Source organism: Lactuca virosa, chromosome 3 (genome assembly GCF_052849685.1).
Source record: "Lactuca virosa cultivar CGN04683 chromosome 3, Lactuca_virosa_CGN04683_v6, whole genome shotgun sequence".
Classification (NCBI taxonomy): domain Eukaryota; kingdom Viridiplantae; phylum Streptophyta; class Magnoliopsida; order Asterales; family Asteraceae; genus Lactuca; species Lactuca virosa.
In genome coordinates, this window is record NC_136428.1 from 208,637,090 (window position 1) to 208,653,847 (window position 16,758).

Genomic DNA, 16,758 nt, shown 5'->3' on the forward strand with positions numbered 1-16,758 from the left:
TATAAAAGTAACCCCTAAACCCTAAAATCGACACACTTGTATTTTAAGAAGAGCATGGACGATTTTGGTGCCTCCTAAACTCTCTCTCATTATTCTCCATTTGTTCATGGTGTTTGTGACTTGTTTGAGGCATCACACTTGAGGTGCTAAGCTCTTGAAAGGCCAAAAACTACAAGCTACATTAAGAGGTATTCTTCTAACTAGTTTTATATTGTATATTTCTCGGTGTATGCTAGTTTAGGCTCATGCTTTGGATAATATGAGATTACATGTATAACTAGAGAAAACTTAGATCAAGGCATTAGGGTTGTATGTGCACCATAGGAGTGTTATAGTACCTAAAACCCAACAATTAGGAGAAAGGATATATATGATATCCATATAAATAGGATCATGTGATGTAGCCTAATATAGGAGGCATAGTCTATGGTGAACTTGAACACCTATGTTATCGTTCCAAGAAATAATATGAACCTTGGTTTTGTTATCTGGTGTGTTAATTTGCTATATGATTTTCTTGTACGGTGACTTGGAAAACTGCGAGGCAATACTTGGGACGAGTATGAGTAGGTGTGAATGGTAGTAGAGGCCTATACTACCGGAAGCACAAGACTCGCACTTGGATCAAGGAAAGTCACAAGGTTACCAAGAAACCAGTAATTGATTCCGTTTTGTTCAAGTGTGTCGTTATCATCATTTCGGTAATGACTAGGAAGATGATTGATATTCCAACCCTAGTGGTCATACCAAATCGAGTTCGACTAAGATAAGTATGATGTGTGGTTCAGGGAACCAAAATTGATGTAGCATCTAACTTAAACCAGACGATCGAAGTGAAAGGTAATCGAAGCGATCAATAGAAGTATCGTGATCGTTGTTAAAGTAAGAAGCTTGTAGCTAGAAGTGTTGCATGCTAGAATGTGATTATATCACATTAGAACATAAAGGAAGGTATATTTTGTTTTGTAATTTGACCCTAAAAGACCTGAGTCTAAGAATTGCATCATACGATGAGAGGTCGTTAGAACATGATCCATCGGTCTATTATGGTAATTGAAGGAAAGAACTTATCTTAAGTTTGTTAAAAAGAAGAATGAGTCTCCAATAGGGATCGAGACTGTGACTAAAAAGGTCACGATTGGAAGTGCCACATGAGATCGAGAGCGGGTGCAAGATCGAGCATCGCCTGCAGTCAAGAAGTCCAAGAGTTAGATACTCATTCGAAGGAACATAGAAGTTACGGTTATTACTTAGGATGAAGAGATAACGTACGGAGTCATTTTACAATCCTTGTTTTGTTGATGATTCCGAAACGGAATCATCCTAAGGGGGAGAGAATTGTAACGCCCGTGTTTCGAGGCTGAGCATTGATACGATGATGTAATGGTTAGGATCAACAAATTTAACTCATTTTGAAGTAATAAAAAGGAATTATTTGAGTATTACGTGAATTATATGAATTTATGTGTTTTATACTTGTTTATAATTATATAATAAATTAAGAATGAAAATAAGTGTCAAAAATAAAATGTTAGATAAACCCGATATCTATGAAGAAAGTTTTAGTGGTCGTGACAATGATTCTGGAGATATAAAGAACGCCGAAATCCGAGTTATAACGAAGAAGTTATGACATGTCGAAGTTTCGCGACAAAACCGGCACGACGCTGTGTGACGTAAAAAGTGAGTTTACGATAAAGTGCTTTTCAGCCTTAGCGATCTAAACAAAAGTCATAGTATACGTTAAACCGAGAGCATGCATAAAAAGAACGTCCAAATCTGACTTTGTATGAGGAAGTTATGAATTTTCTAAGATTTGGGCATAGCAGTGTGCAGCCCGGAGTTCGAATTTTAGATGGATCGATTTTTAGCCGACACAACCTAAACAAGAAACGAAGATCTCGTCAATAGGAGCTCAACGATAAAAAAAACAGACGAAAACGGACGTCGGATGACAAAGTTATGAACTTTTAACTGGCTTTTCCAGTCCCGGCCTGTTAAAAATATAACTTTAAAAATAAAGTCAAAATTAGCCAATAGAGTCTAAATGAAAGTTGTAGAATACATCTCTACCTACGCGTGGATATAAAAAACATCAAAAATGGAGCTCGTATACGAAAGTTATGAAATTTTAGAAGTTGGGAATGAAATTTGTGAAGGCTGTCCAAAGGGAACACCCCGCGTAGAAGGAAAGAATGCCCCGCGTTCGGACACTAGGCCTTGGTTCGGCCACGTCGCTCCATCTGATGGCTGGCAGGTAATGTATGAACCTTGCTACCCAAACCTGCACCTACGCGTTGCGTACGAGGGTACGCCTTGTGCTCCGGAACGTGTTGCGCTCCTCGCAGGAACGCCCTGCGTACCGACGCTTCGGCCTATATAAGGAGGTGCGAGGCCAACCGATTTTCTCACAGTTTCCACTCTTTCTTTCTCTCTCTACTCTCTCTCTCTCTCTCTCTCTCTCTCTAAACCTCCCAAACACCCCCCCCCCAGGCAAAAACCTCCCTAGCACTAAAAGAAAGCCCCAGAGTGCCCGAAGACTCTGAGAAAAAGAGTTTTTCGGTTCGGAAACTCTGCCCCCACAGAGTCTGGTTTTCAAGCAAACCTCCCGGTTTCGTCAAAGCAAAGCGCTGTCCAAGTTGGAATCACCACCTTATCAAGTGAGTGCATAGTTACTTTCATCTTACACATAGATATGAAGTATTTTATATAAATTACGTGCTATGTGTGCATATTATTTGTATATCTTTAGATCTATGTTGAATGGAAGATTTAAACTTCGTTTTCAGATCTAAACTAAATATGTATTTTATATCTTGAGATCTATGCTGAATGGAAGATTTAAACTTCGTTTTTTAGATCTAAACCGTATATGTATTTTATATCTTGAGATCTATGCTGGATGGAAGATTTAAACTTCGTTTTTTCAGATCTGAATTGTATATGTATTTTGTATCTACGAATATGTTGGGTAGAACATGGGTAGATAAATGATGAGGGATGAAAAATGATATAGATGAATATTGGCGGCTGCGCCACAACCTGTAGATGTCTTTGAACTACGATCCTAGCAGCTGCGCCTAAAGGATAATATCGGCAGTTGCGCCTAAAGGATAATATTGGCAGCTGCGCCTAATAGAGAACATCATAATTCTGGCAGTTGCGCCTAAATGATAATATCGCAGCTGCGCCTAATAAAGAACATCATAATCCTGGCGGCTGCGCCTAAATGATAGTATTGGCAGCTGTGCCTAATAGATAACATTGGCAACTGTGCCATAGGCAACGATGGACTTCGTGCCTAGTCCTTAGGATAATCCTTAGGAATGAATGAATGAAGGATAGATGATTCTTAGGGTAGATCCTTATGAATAAAGAAGATAATGGGGATGGGTAATTGTGTTGATTGTTTGATGCTTAAACATAATAATTATATTATTATGGGTTGATTGTTTGATGCTTAAACATAATAATTATATTATTGTGGGTTGAAACCCCTATGTACTCACCAGGTTTCCCAACCTGACCCACTCAGTTTATTTGTATCACAGGTGTCGATACGAAGCTACATTACACTAAGAGATTAAAGGAGATGTAAATCACTAGTGTAAATGAATGTAAGGTCTGTTTATGCTTATGTTTCTATATTGACGATGACATCCCAAGGTTTTAATATAAACAAAATACATTTCTTCGGAAATGCTTTGATAATATCTTTATCATGTTTTCTGGGAACAAGTTCCGCAACACTTTTCTTTAAAAAGGATACTCTGATTTTTAAAATAAAGCATAAACAAACGGTCCTTTCTGGCCATAAAAATGGGGATGTCACATTGGTGCTCCACCATTTGAGCTCTTGTATGGTCGGAGATGTCATACCCCAGTTTGTTAAGGAGAGGCTGGTCACAGGGTTATGCGAAGGACCAAAGTAGTCCTTCAGACCATGGAGCTTATACAGCAGATCAGGAAGAGACTGTAGAGTGCTCAGAGTTGGTAAAAGAGCTATGCCGATCGACGCCGATCAGAGTTGGAGTTTCAAATCGAGGATATGGTGCTCCTGAAGGTCTCACCCTGGAAGGGTGTGATACGCTTCAGGAATATAGAGAAATTGGGTCCCCGGTTTATTGGACCTTTTTGGATGATTTCCTGGGTTGGCAAGGTGGCTTACCGGTTGGAATTGTCGAGCGAGATCAGTCAGATCCACAACACTTTCCATATCTCTCAGTTGCGGAAGTGTATGTTGGACACCGAGATAGTGATTCTGTTGGATGATATTCAGGTCGATGAGCGCATGAACTATGTTGAGAGGCCAGTAGCTATTCTAGAAAGAAAGATGAAGGTCCTACGCAACAAGGACATGCCTGTGGTAAAGGTACAGTAGCAGCATTGGAGAGGCTCCGAGTGGACCTGGGAGCCGGAGGCTGAGATGCGGGAACATTACCCTGAGTTATTTGCCGCAGCCGACTTTGAGGACGAAGTCTGATTCAAGTGGGTGAGATTTGTAACACTCGATTCTAGGTATTAGATTATTTTCGATTTTGTATGATTTTTTTTGGCCATGTCGTGGCGAAGCCTCGCCACGACATGGCGATAAGCTTTTGGGTCGCGAGAGTTAATGAACCACCACGGTGTGGTAAACGGATACCACGACTGTTGGATTAGTGTCTAAGTCCATAACTATAATTGGTATGTACTTGACCCGATTGGCATGGTCCATTTGGGTTGCATGGCATCGGAACAAATTGGATAGACTTTTGTGACAAAAGGATAATTATAATTTGTTAATATATTGTAAGTTGTAATCTATTAATATGCAATCATATTATTTAATTAGTATTGATCAAGAATTAATTTGGAATTAATTCTGTGATCAAAAGGAGACTAATTAAATATATGGGGATTGATTGTGTAAATCATTCATTCTTATATATGTGAGCTTATGATCCATAGTTCTTCATGTTGGGCTAAACCCATGGAGTAACCCATGGAGCATGAAGAATATGGAAAGACATGGGTTACATGGAGTAACCCTAATAGCCATCATATATAAGGACCCCATGGCTCAAGAAATTGGCACTAGTGTGTGTACACATGAGGGCTAGCCGATTTGAGCATAAGAACCTTTTCTCTCATGTTATTCCAAGTTGTTGGTGATGTTGTGTGAACCATTTGAGGTGTCACACTTGAGGCACTAGGCTCTTAAGCTCCATGGAATCAAGCTACAACAAAGAGGTATGTAATTCTACAAGAATTTATATTATATGTTCTTCATATTATGCTAGTTAGAACAATACCTTGGAAAAATTGATATTTACATGTATAATAGAGAAAACATAGATCCAAGGTATTTGGGGTTGCATGTACACCTTAGGAGTGTTAGAATGCTCAAAACCCTTCAGTGGTATCAGAGACAAGGCTTGTTTTCATTTATACTTGATGCAAATTGCTGAAAAAGCTGGAAAAAATCGATTTTCTGGCTGTCTGGGCACTGGACTCGCCGAGTCCACTGATGGACTCGCCGATTCCATGAAGAAAATCATCCTACTCGTCAAGTAGGTTCATACACTCGACGAGTAGGAGCCCTTGACAGCATATTTTCGAGTTTTTTGACTGGAATTGGACTAGGAACATTACCCTAAGCTGTTTTTGAACTTGTAAACCTGATCTTGATGTGGTAATGTTCATGCTAATCCAATTTCATAGATAATTGTCAATAGATTCATGTTTTGTATTAGTTTAATGGTTAGGCTAATTACATGAAAATTGTTTGATTTGAATTATCTTGTTCTTATGAGTTGATTTAGATTAATAGAAAAGTTATGTGATAATATGTTTTCAATCCAAATTAATCTAAAAGTTGTTCATAATATGTGTTTTTGTAACTTGTCCTCAAGTTATATGAAAAGTCGCATTTATGATTATTAAAACTCATAAGATTTCCATAAGTTATGAAAAATGGAGAGTCTCATTTTTTTTTAATGTTTTAAAGTCTTCCATAACTTGTCCTCAAGTTATGGAACTTGAAGAGTTTTTTCATTAAAACTACTTTAAACACATAAGTTATGGAATTGAAAAGTTTTGTAGTGTTCAAAACTTGCCCTCAAGTTTTGGAATTTGTAAAGTTTATGGAAACTTTAATTCCGAGTTAAGCCCTTAGAATTTTAAAAGTTAAAATTCAACCCTTATACTTTATAGTATTATAAGTTAATATATATATATATATATATATATATATATATATATATATATATATATATATATATATATATATATATATATATATATGTAAGAGCAAGTCAGTCTTACCGTTAGTAGGCCTCATTCACGAAGCCGATCTATAAGGGGGGTATAAGGTTACTGTCTATAAAATGTCAGTTTAATGGGTGTCCACTCTCACCCACCGCTTCCTTGACTGGTGGAGGGTCGTTAGCCGAACGGGTAGGACAATGACTATAATTCTCCCTTCATTAAAAATATTAATGATAAATACTAAGTAACTAAACCTTTTACAAATTCCCAATCTTAGTTACTTAGGAAAATGTGAATTTGGTGCTAACCCATGAAATTACACTTTGCACTTTGCTTAAGTCGTTAGTGGAGCACGTGTGGTTAACCGGTACACTAACCTGGATTTAACAAGGTAGGCAAAGGGTAACTTAATGTTTATCATAGTATCGGTGGAGCGCGTGTGGTTAACCGGCACATCGATTGAGTGGTAAATATTAAGGGTACCAAGTATATTTGCATGGTTATTCACACCTTGTTTTGTGATCCTCAGCATCCCAGTCACAAAATTTGAGAGGGCACAATCGAGATTGAAACATGCCATTGAAAAGTTCAATGGATCTCAAAAGATCTAGTAGTTTCAAATCCAATTAAAACCTAATATTCCTATTTTGTTTTTCATGGTGGAAACTGGTGAATCGTCATTCGCGTACCTTCAAATATTCTATAGCTTGGATTACAGCATCCCTCTTCCAAGTTATAAAATATTGTGTTGGGTCCTAGCCTTAATATTTCATATTGGGTGTTATATTAAGGACTTTAAATCAACTAACTTGAATTTCTCCCATTGTAGATGTCTGGTTCAGACAACTATGATCTTCCCAAATCCCTAGGAACAAGCTTTCCTAATGAAGATGATGTCCCATGGTTGGTTCATGGAAATCATACTTCTCTACCTCCACCTCCTCTAATTATTCTCCCTAACCCACAAGTTCAAGGTCACTCAAGCCCTAATGGCAAGCAAGGTCTATGTGTGCTCACATCTTGGAGATGAAGTCACATATTGACAAGCCGGGAGAGTTGGGTGTCAAAGTCTTGAGAAAGTTGGTTGTTCAATCACTTCCTAAGTCACATAGTGAGTTCTTTAAGGACTACTATGTAAAAGACTATGACATGACCCTTAATGATCTTATCTATTTGCTTGGTGCTGCTGAATCAGCAATGATTTGGAGCTCTGGTAAAGCAAATTTGATTAGTATATCAACTTCCCAAACTACCATGGACATTGACAATTGGTAAAATTGGATATCTAGAAAAGCTTTTTCTTCCCAATGGACAGGGATCGGCCATAGTCAACTCGGTTGACCAAATGGTAAAGAGAAAGGCTAAGTCTGAGACAGTCTCGTGTACCATTCCCAAAGGGTCCATATGTTTCTGTTGTCAAAGGAAGGGGCATTGGTTGTGAAGCTGCCTTAGCTACCTGAAAGATCTGAGAGAAGGTCTAGTAAAAAAGCTTGACTCTGCTTCAAGTAAGTCCACTATCTAACTCTATTAAGTTCCTTTTTGGAGATTCTTATTACATGATGTGACTGGGTCATATGTTGAAGTTTTAAGAATCAAAGAAAAGAGAGGAAGCTTAAAGAAGAGTAAGCTGGTTCTGATCGCGAAGATGGATTTCGATCGCATGGGTCGGTGATCAGAATTTTTGAGCTGCTGCTTAATATTTGTGAAAGATTGCTTAGGAATAGATAACAACATAGTTTTTCATATGCATTTGCATTTGTGGAAAACTATTGTTTATATGATTCTATTGATATCAACATTGGAAAATGGATTTGATTCTATCGTTTGTGGTAGTGTCATAATTTACCAAATAAGGAAAGATTCTCATCAACCAAGTTTCAGTTGGATAGAAACTTGGAATGATGCAAGATGTATTGTATGGTGAATGAGAATTTTCATCTTTGGAAAATTAAGACTAATTCATTGTTCACATGTATATGTGAGTCAACTGAAGGACTAAGGGATCGAGTACACATTCTTGTGCACTGCTTAAGTCCACCACAAAGTTCGATAAGATTATTCGTTATGATTTACTGAAGTTCAGTAAATATGGTTATACTTACAAGTTGAAGTATAATTCTGAAACATTGGAAAAGTTTCAATGTAAGGCAGAACGAATGAGAAGAATCAAATTTGGCAGAAAGATAAAATTTTCTCCAACCTGAAAAGATGGGAGAGTACTTTAGTATCGTGTTTTGTGATTATCTTAGTGATTATGAAACCATATCACAATTGATTCTCTAAGGACATCTTAGTGCATTTGTTTGACTAAGAAGAGGAATCGTGAATTGTTGAATTGGTTAAATCAAAAGATGAATCATACCTCGTTCCAAAACAATTCTTAGAGTCATACTCCAAGATTGTAACTTGAGTGACATATCTTAAAGAAAGGTTTATAACACTTGTCAAATGTAAGAGTAAAAGTGTCCTGCTCTTGTACATTTGAAATTGGTAAGTTGTGATGTTTTTTGATAAAACAAAGACCAACTAAGGCCAATTGTGTGAAGTGTTTGTCTTGACAAAGAATCCACACTATCTCTTGAATATTTGGCAAGTGAGTCTTATATGTCAAGAGGACAGTGGGAGTCTTAAAGATCTTGGAAAAGCTTCAAGATCTAATCAAGAGTAAAAACTTGTAGTTTATCACTAGCACACAACTTGAGGTTTATAACCTATCGTGTTGACATTTTTCCTATTTCTGTGCCCATTCCAGTTAAAGTTGGTGTTGCATATGAGTTCTGAGAGTTCTCAATTGGTTGCATAACAACTTGGAAGCAATGGCAGGCCCTTGTGCTACCAGGTGGCAAGAAGTTAAGACTGCACAAGTTCAATCCATATAAGTTAGGATTTGTCACTAACCTTGTCTTGTGATTATGGTTTTGACAAATTCACATGGATAGGAACACACACACCATAAAATCTGATCATAAGGTTTCTCTTCGATTCGTGAAAATGATGGTGAGGAAACGCTTTCACTAAGTAGATTTTAAGTAGATAGCAAGTGTAATATTTGCATTCTCAAATTCGTTAGTGGAGCGTGTGTGGTTAACCGACACACTAACATGGACTTGTGAAAAATGGCAAAGGTCTAAACAATTGAGACTATGATTACGGCATCCTTTTTCATAGTTCTACAAATTGTTTAGACACACATGTGAGCTATCTAAGGAAAGGTGTATGATTTTGATAAAGTTTTATCAAAGCATCTCGTATCAGAAATCTGAACTTTGGTAAGAAAGTCAATAAAGTATTGAGTTCTAGAAGTCCAGCTGATTTCTGAGTACATGTCAAAGCTCGTGGGAGCATAAGTGTTATGCTAATAATCATCATGTTAGTGGGAGCATGATAATTATGATAAGTGTTGCAAGTTAGCAATATTAATTATAGAAAAACAAAGGTTTCAATTGGGAAAAGTTGTTTTGCTATAATTAAGGGAGAGGAAATTGTACTTCATTTCAAATCTAAAAGCTTAGATCGTGAGATTTTAATCAAATTTAGTCAAGAATATATATGAATGTTATGTTGGAATGGTTCAACATAAGGAAATTCTATATATGGGAACATTATTTGCGCTCTAAAATTCGGTTATGATTACGGCATCCCTTTTCATAATCTGAATTATGAGAACTTGGAAAATAAGAAAAGAAGTATTATAGCAAAAGACTGGTCTAGTATCATGTCTTTATGTGAGACATCATGAATCGTATCCCATATGCTTCGGATATAGGATCGATTGCATGTGCTATAATATTCATCTGTTCTAAATTTTTCCAAATGCCTAGAGCATTAAGAGGGAAAAAGTACTAGAACTGGATATGACTAATTTGATTAAGCAATTGTCGAGGACAATCGAACGCTTACCAAATATTGGTTGCTCAGGGACAGTTGGAAGTATAATGTTAATTTTGGAAGGACCATATTGACATATGCTGAAAAGAGGAAACTCTTGTTCAGGAGTGATAGTCAAAATGGGAATATGGAAATGTTCCCATAGGTGGAAGTTATTCATTAAATCTGTGGAAGATTAGGAAACTTAATGCAAGAAGGATACTCAAAGCAATGTACTTTGAATTTGAGACTTTATTTCCATGGAATGATCTTCATGGGAATACTCTGTAATGTCTGTTGACAAGTCTTTGTGGCTTTGTGCATAATCATTACAAGAGGGTCAATGCATATAAGTTTAGAATCTAACAGATTTAGGTAAATTGCAGGAATTTGGAATTCTTGCATTTGCGGTAAGGATTTGGGATTGTGAAATGAGAATCATTGGAATTATGTTCAATCGATCTATTTCACAGAGTAAAGATCATAGATAAACTTAGTGTGCATACTTGGTGTATGGGATGACTAGTGTTTAGAAAACATAGTGTACATGCTTGGAGCATGGGACACCTATTGTTTTAATTCAAGTATAAAGTTGATAGTTTGAAACAGTATGCAATGAATGATGGGTAATCAATATGGTGATAAATAAAATGTGTTTTATTTATATTCATAAGTTCTAAGACCATATTGGATTCGATTATTCTTGTGTTTCACTTTGCATGTTTTGACTTCCAGAATAACTAGGTCGTTCTTCCTAAACGACTAAGTTATTCAAACCATCCACAGTCGGTCATATGTTGGAAGTAGATATGAATCAAGACTGTCATGAACCTGGTTTGTAGATGTCCAAGGTAGTGGACATAGCAAGAGTTACTGCAACATTCATGAGTGCTCATAAGTTCTGAGTATTAGATTAAACCTACGCTCATTTGACTCACTTCATGGATTTTATCACGAGTGATCATGAGACGATAATATCTTATATTCTTCAAACCTAGATATATGACTTGTTGCCTACGAGTTGGTTATGCATTGATTGTACGAAAATGCATTGGTAACTCGATGTTATAAAACGTGCCTTTGTGTATGATTCAACAAGTAGTAGAACAAGCATATGAGTCGAAGTTTATCCATTCTTTTTACCCTTGAAGGGATAAAAGCGATATATGTGGGCCTCTCGATGATTTAGTGATGACACCCCGAAGTGCTTGGCCAAGCCTGGACTGATTTGATTTGTTCAATTAGTCGGTCGTCATAAATCGGAAATCGGGAAACAACAAATGGACAGAGAGAATGATTATAATCCATGTCTCAGTCCATATGATATCTAGAATGGAGGAATATATGATCCCTTATCTAATGGACGCGTCATTGATTTGTTCAGAGTTCGACAACAGTTTTTAAGAGCTACGATTGCGAGTCGGGTTTTGAAGTCATATGCAATAATAGTTTTAGACTTATCCAAGTGGGAGACTGTTGGATTAGTGTCTAAGTCCATCACTATAATTGGTATGTACTTGACCCGATTGGCATGGTCCATTTGGGTTGCATGGCATCAGAACAATTTGGATAGACTTTTGTGAGAAAAGGATAATTATGATTTGTTAATATATTATAAGTTGTAATATATTAATATGAAATCATATTATTTAATTAGTATTGATCAAGAATTAATTTGGAATTAATTTTGTGATCAAAAGGAGAATAATTAAATATATGGGGATTGATTGTGTAAATCATTCATTCTTATATATGTGGGCTTATGATCCATAGTTCTTCATGTTGGGTTAAACCCATGGAGTAACCCATGGATACTCCATGGAGGTTTTAACCCATGGAGCACGAAGAATATGGAAAGACATGGGTTACATGGAGTAACCCTAATAGCCATCATATATAAGGACCCCATGGCTCAAGAAATTGGCACTAGTGTGTGTACACATGAGGGCTAGCCGATTTGAGTATAAGAACCTTTTCTCTCAAGTTATTCCAAGTTGTTGGTGATGTTGTGTGAACCATTTGAGGTGTCACACTTGAGGCACTAGGCTCTTAAGCTCCATGGAATCAAGCTACAACAAAGAGGTATGTAATTCTACTAGAATTTATATTATATGTTCTTCATATTATGCTAGTTAGAACAATACCTTGGAAAAATTGATATTTGCATGTATAATAGAGAAAACATATATCCAAGGTATTTAGGGTTGCATGTACACCTTAGGAGTGTTAGAATGCTCAAAACTCTTCAACGACGTGGTGGCGACTGTTGGTGAAAACCCTAAAGTTTAGGAGTTGATCCCCTATTTAAACTCCTTAACCTCTCATAGTCACCCTCCCACCAGCCTCCATCTCTCCAAATCGTCCCTTGCAAACCCTAGATCCCTTGTGTGAGTTTTTAGCCTTAAAGTGTGTGTGTGTATGGTGCTTCTGAAGGAAGAAGGTGGTGGAAGATCATATTGGGAGTCCAAATCAACATAGATCCAGGAGTTTATCTTCCTCAAGCATCTCAAAGAGGTATAAAGTCTTCATCTTGATGAGTTAGTTGATAGATCTTTGGATTTTGTCCACTTTCCTCTATGCCTTGTTGCTTTGGAAGGTTGAACTTCATAAAGTTTGCAACTTTATGAATCTCCAGGCCATTTGGAGCATTTTACTTTTTGGATCTGAATTAGATTTGACTTTTGAGGCCATGCATGGAATCTTGGCCTCTTTGCCCTATTTTGGCCTAATAAGAGTTCAAGATATGCATTGGACATGCATGTCTGAAAAGCATCAATGTTTATGATGTGTTTGGTGTTGGAAACTCTCTTGGAGCTTTTAGACAAGTAACCTTATAGATTGAGTGATTATTGCTTATGTCATGTAGTGTTTTGGACCTTAAAGTTGAGATCTATACACTTTAGAGGGTCCTATTGGATAAAGTTGGAAACTATATCCATCTAGACTCTATTATGGACCAGATCTGAGTTGGAGACCCTTTAGAATCAAAGAAAATGGTTGAATGCATTAAGCTGCTGAAAACCCTGTTACCACGGCATGGCAAGGCCACCACGACATGGTGGCGGGGTTGGTCGCGACTATTTTGTCGTTTTCGACACCACGACGTGGTAAATGGCTACCACGGTGTGGTGTTCAGCTGAGTTGACTCTTCTTGATTTTATTAACCGTTTGACCCAGATTGACCTAAGGAGGGGGGTATTTTGGGTGTTTTGGATTATGTTGAGAATTGGTCTTTTGATGCTTAGGTGTCGATTAGAGCTGTGATTCTGAGTCGAAACCTCATCAGCTTTTATCCAGTTGTGAGGTGAGTTTTCCCTCACTGTACTTACGAGTCGAAGGCACCAAGGTCGGCCCATTGGATTAGATATCCTGTTATGTGATAGTATGTTACCATGCATAGTATCCTGGTAGATAGGATGATGTTATGCTTAGTGATCTGTAGATCTTCCTGACTGTCTGTAAACTGATTATATGTTTATCTGTTATATGTACACATATTTGGTTGGTGATTGAGGCTTTATTTATTTGTGCGTAAGCTAATAGGTCGGGGGCATTCCAACACAATGGTTGATTGTGCTCGAGGGTATTCCATCCCGAGGATGACAGGACCCGTTGTATATTGGCATTCCACCCGATGGTTGATTGGGCCTGGGGTATTCCACCCCGATGGTTGACTAGACCCATAGTACATTGGCATTCCAACCCGATGGTTGATTGGGCCTGGGGTATTCCAACATGATGGTTGATTGGACCCGGCATGTTGTTATTGTATATGTTATATGTTTATGTGTTGGTACTTTGGGAGAAACTCACTAAGCGTTGACTTACAGTTTTGGGTTATGTTTCAGGTACTTTGGATGACCGCAGGAAGGTGAAGGCGTGACCGTACACATCCTCTTGTTTATGAATTGTGATTTTGGGAGACTCTGATGTTTGGAAAAATGTTTTAAAAACTATGATTTGTAAACAATTTATGAATTGGGTTGATTTTAAAAGCTTAAATTTCTTGTGATTTTTTTTATGGGTGTTACACAACTTGTAACATCCCAAAATATAGAGTAAAATTTCCATTTTTAATTATAATAAAACCAATCCATCATCATTACACAAAAGATAACCAAGGTATAAGTTTGAAATTCCAAAATCAAATATCAGAGTAAATAACATAAAGGTCACTACTGTGGAAATCTCTCGTGGATGCGATACAATTAGGTCGTGCTCTTCCCTTTGCTACCAGAAATACCTGAAACATTTAAACTTGAAACCGTAAGCACAAAGCTTAGTGAGTTCTCCAAAATACCACACACCTTATAATAGCGGGGCAACACAATAGTCTATTTCAACCCAATGGGCCCAGCCAGTAACATATAAGCTGGTCCAACCTAACAAGCATATGAGTGGTCCTAGCCCAATAAGCATACAAACATATAAGCAAGAGTCATAAAGACAACAAGCATAACATGACACCCAGTATCTTACAGTATAGTGAGAATAATCACTTAAATCAAGAGTCGAAATGACAATCCTCACAATCGTAAACAAAGGTCAAACTTGAGTCCTCTACTCAATAAGCCAAGATCCCAAGCCCTAGTTCCATTTGGAAACAAAAATGCCAAGAACTCATGCATGGCTCCAAGGAAACCAATGCATACCCTTTTTCCACCAAAACAAGTCCATAAATGAACACCAACTAAACCCAATGTTTTGGAGTTGATCAAAACTCCAAGAATATTCTTCTAAGGGACAAAAAGTGACTTAAAAGCATGGAATATGAATCAAAAGTAATAAAGGTGGAAGCTTTATACCTTCCAAAGCTCTAGATGATGCAAGAGGTGCAAGATCTGTAGTTCAAACCACTCTTTAAGCAACAAGATCACTTCTTTCTACTTCTAAGAGCACCCAAGATCTTGAAATACCAAGAACACACTCAAGAGACCAAGAACACACATATAAAGCTAGGGTTTCACTTCCAGAGGGTGGAGGTTGAGGAAGATAAGAAACCATGGTCATCACATTGCTTAAATAGGGCACAAGGCCTGAGATCTATGGTTTTGAGCCCAACCGTCATCGCGTCGTAGCCATCACCTGACTGCGTTGCCACTTAAATGACGTGGTCGGGCCACGATGGATCTCCACCACCGTAGCGCGGTCAGTTAAAACCCCAAAACTCAAGACTTAAAATAATTAAATACCAAAAGAATAATACCTAAAAATGGATGTTACACTGGATGAGCTCAACAACCATGTAATTAGTTAGGGTGATGAGTTTGACAAAAGCCTATATGCTATTAGTTGTGAACTTTACAGAGAGTTGTTAGGGCAAAAAGCCTACCTGTGTATTTGTGTTGAAAGCTTTAAGGAAAGTTTTTATGGAAAAGGCGTAGGATGCCTTCGATATGACTGATAATAAATTGTACTCTAAAAGTGAGTACCCAGTGTATAGTTAAGCTATATATTTAATATGAGCTTTCAGGAAAATTATTGGCACAAGGATCTATATATACATATGTGTGTATCGAAAGCTTGATAAAAGCTGTGTGAAAAAGGTATTGTATGTCTCCTATGTGAATGAGGATATAGTGTACTTTAAAAATGAGTACTATGCAATTGATAATGAATATTGTTTGTATCCCATGACAGGAAGATGTATCACAAATGATTGGAGCTCATGACAGGTAGATGTGTCACAAATGATTGGAGCCCGTCATATATATATATATATATATATATATATATATATATATATATATCACAAATAATACGAGCATGTGACACATGCAGACGTGTCACACATGCTGGAGCATGTGACAGGTAAATGTGTCACATTAGAGCGGTTGGCGGTGTGCTGGTTAAGGATTGCAGTATCTCATATGTGCTAGACTCTTGTATGTTAAGGCTTGGGTGCTACAGGCATTGTGTACAGAACAAATGAAAGTATTTAAAAATGACTCAGAGTCTGTGTCAAAAATCATGTAGCTCACGAGTCTTCGGACTTATGTATGTTTGTGCTATGTACTCAGGTACGAAAGTGGAGATAGAATGTGTTGCCAGAAGGATCGCAATGGAATCAAAGAAGGTTGTAGAATCCTTTTCTCTTTTACCATGGTTGTTGGTATTAGTTTGTAACACTAAAACTTATAAAGTCTGATAATGATTAGAAAGTTTTTATAAAATCCCATTTTTATTAAAATATGATGGTGCTTTAAAAGTTGCGGTGTAACTAGATAGAACACTATAGCATTTTTCAGAGATGATGCTTCAAGGGGAATGGTGATGTAAGGTGCTAGATCCCATGAAAATTATTTTTATGTTTTCTGTTACCCCTTGAATTAATGTTTATATTAACAAATACATAAAAAGGTAATATATATATATATATATATATATATATATATATATATATATATATATATATATATATATATCAACATTACCAAGCATAATACAAATTAAACATCCAAATATGAAAACAAATACATGAAGATAGTCTATATATCCATGAAATTATTATCATAATTTGACTCAAACTCCATTAAAATGTCATGTTTCGACTAAGTTGATAGTATAAAACATATAAGTTGAATTTTGTTGCTGAAAATAACCAAAATATGTTACGATAAAAGAAGCCCAAAAAAACTACAT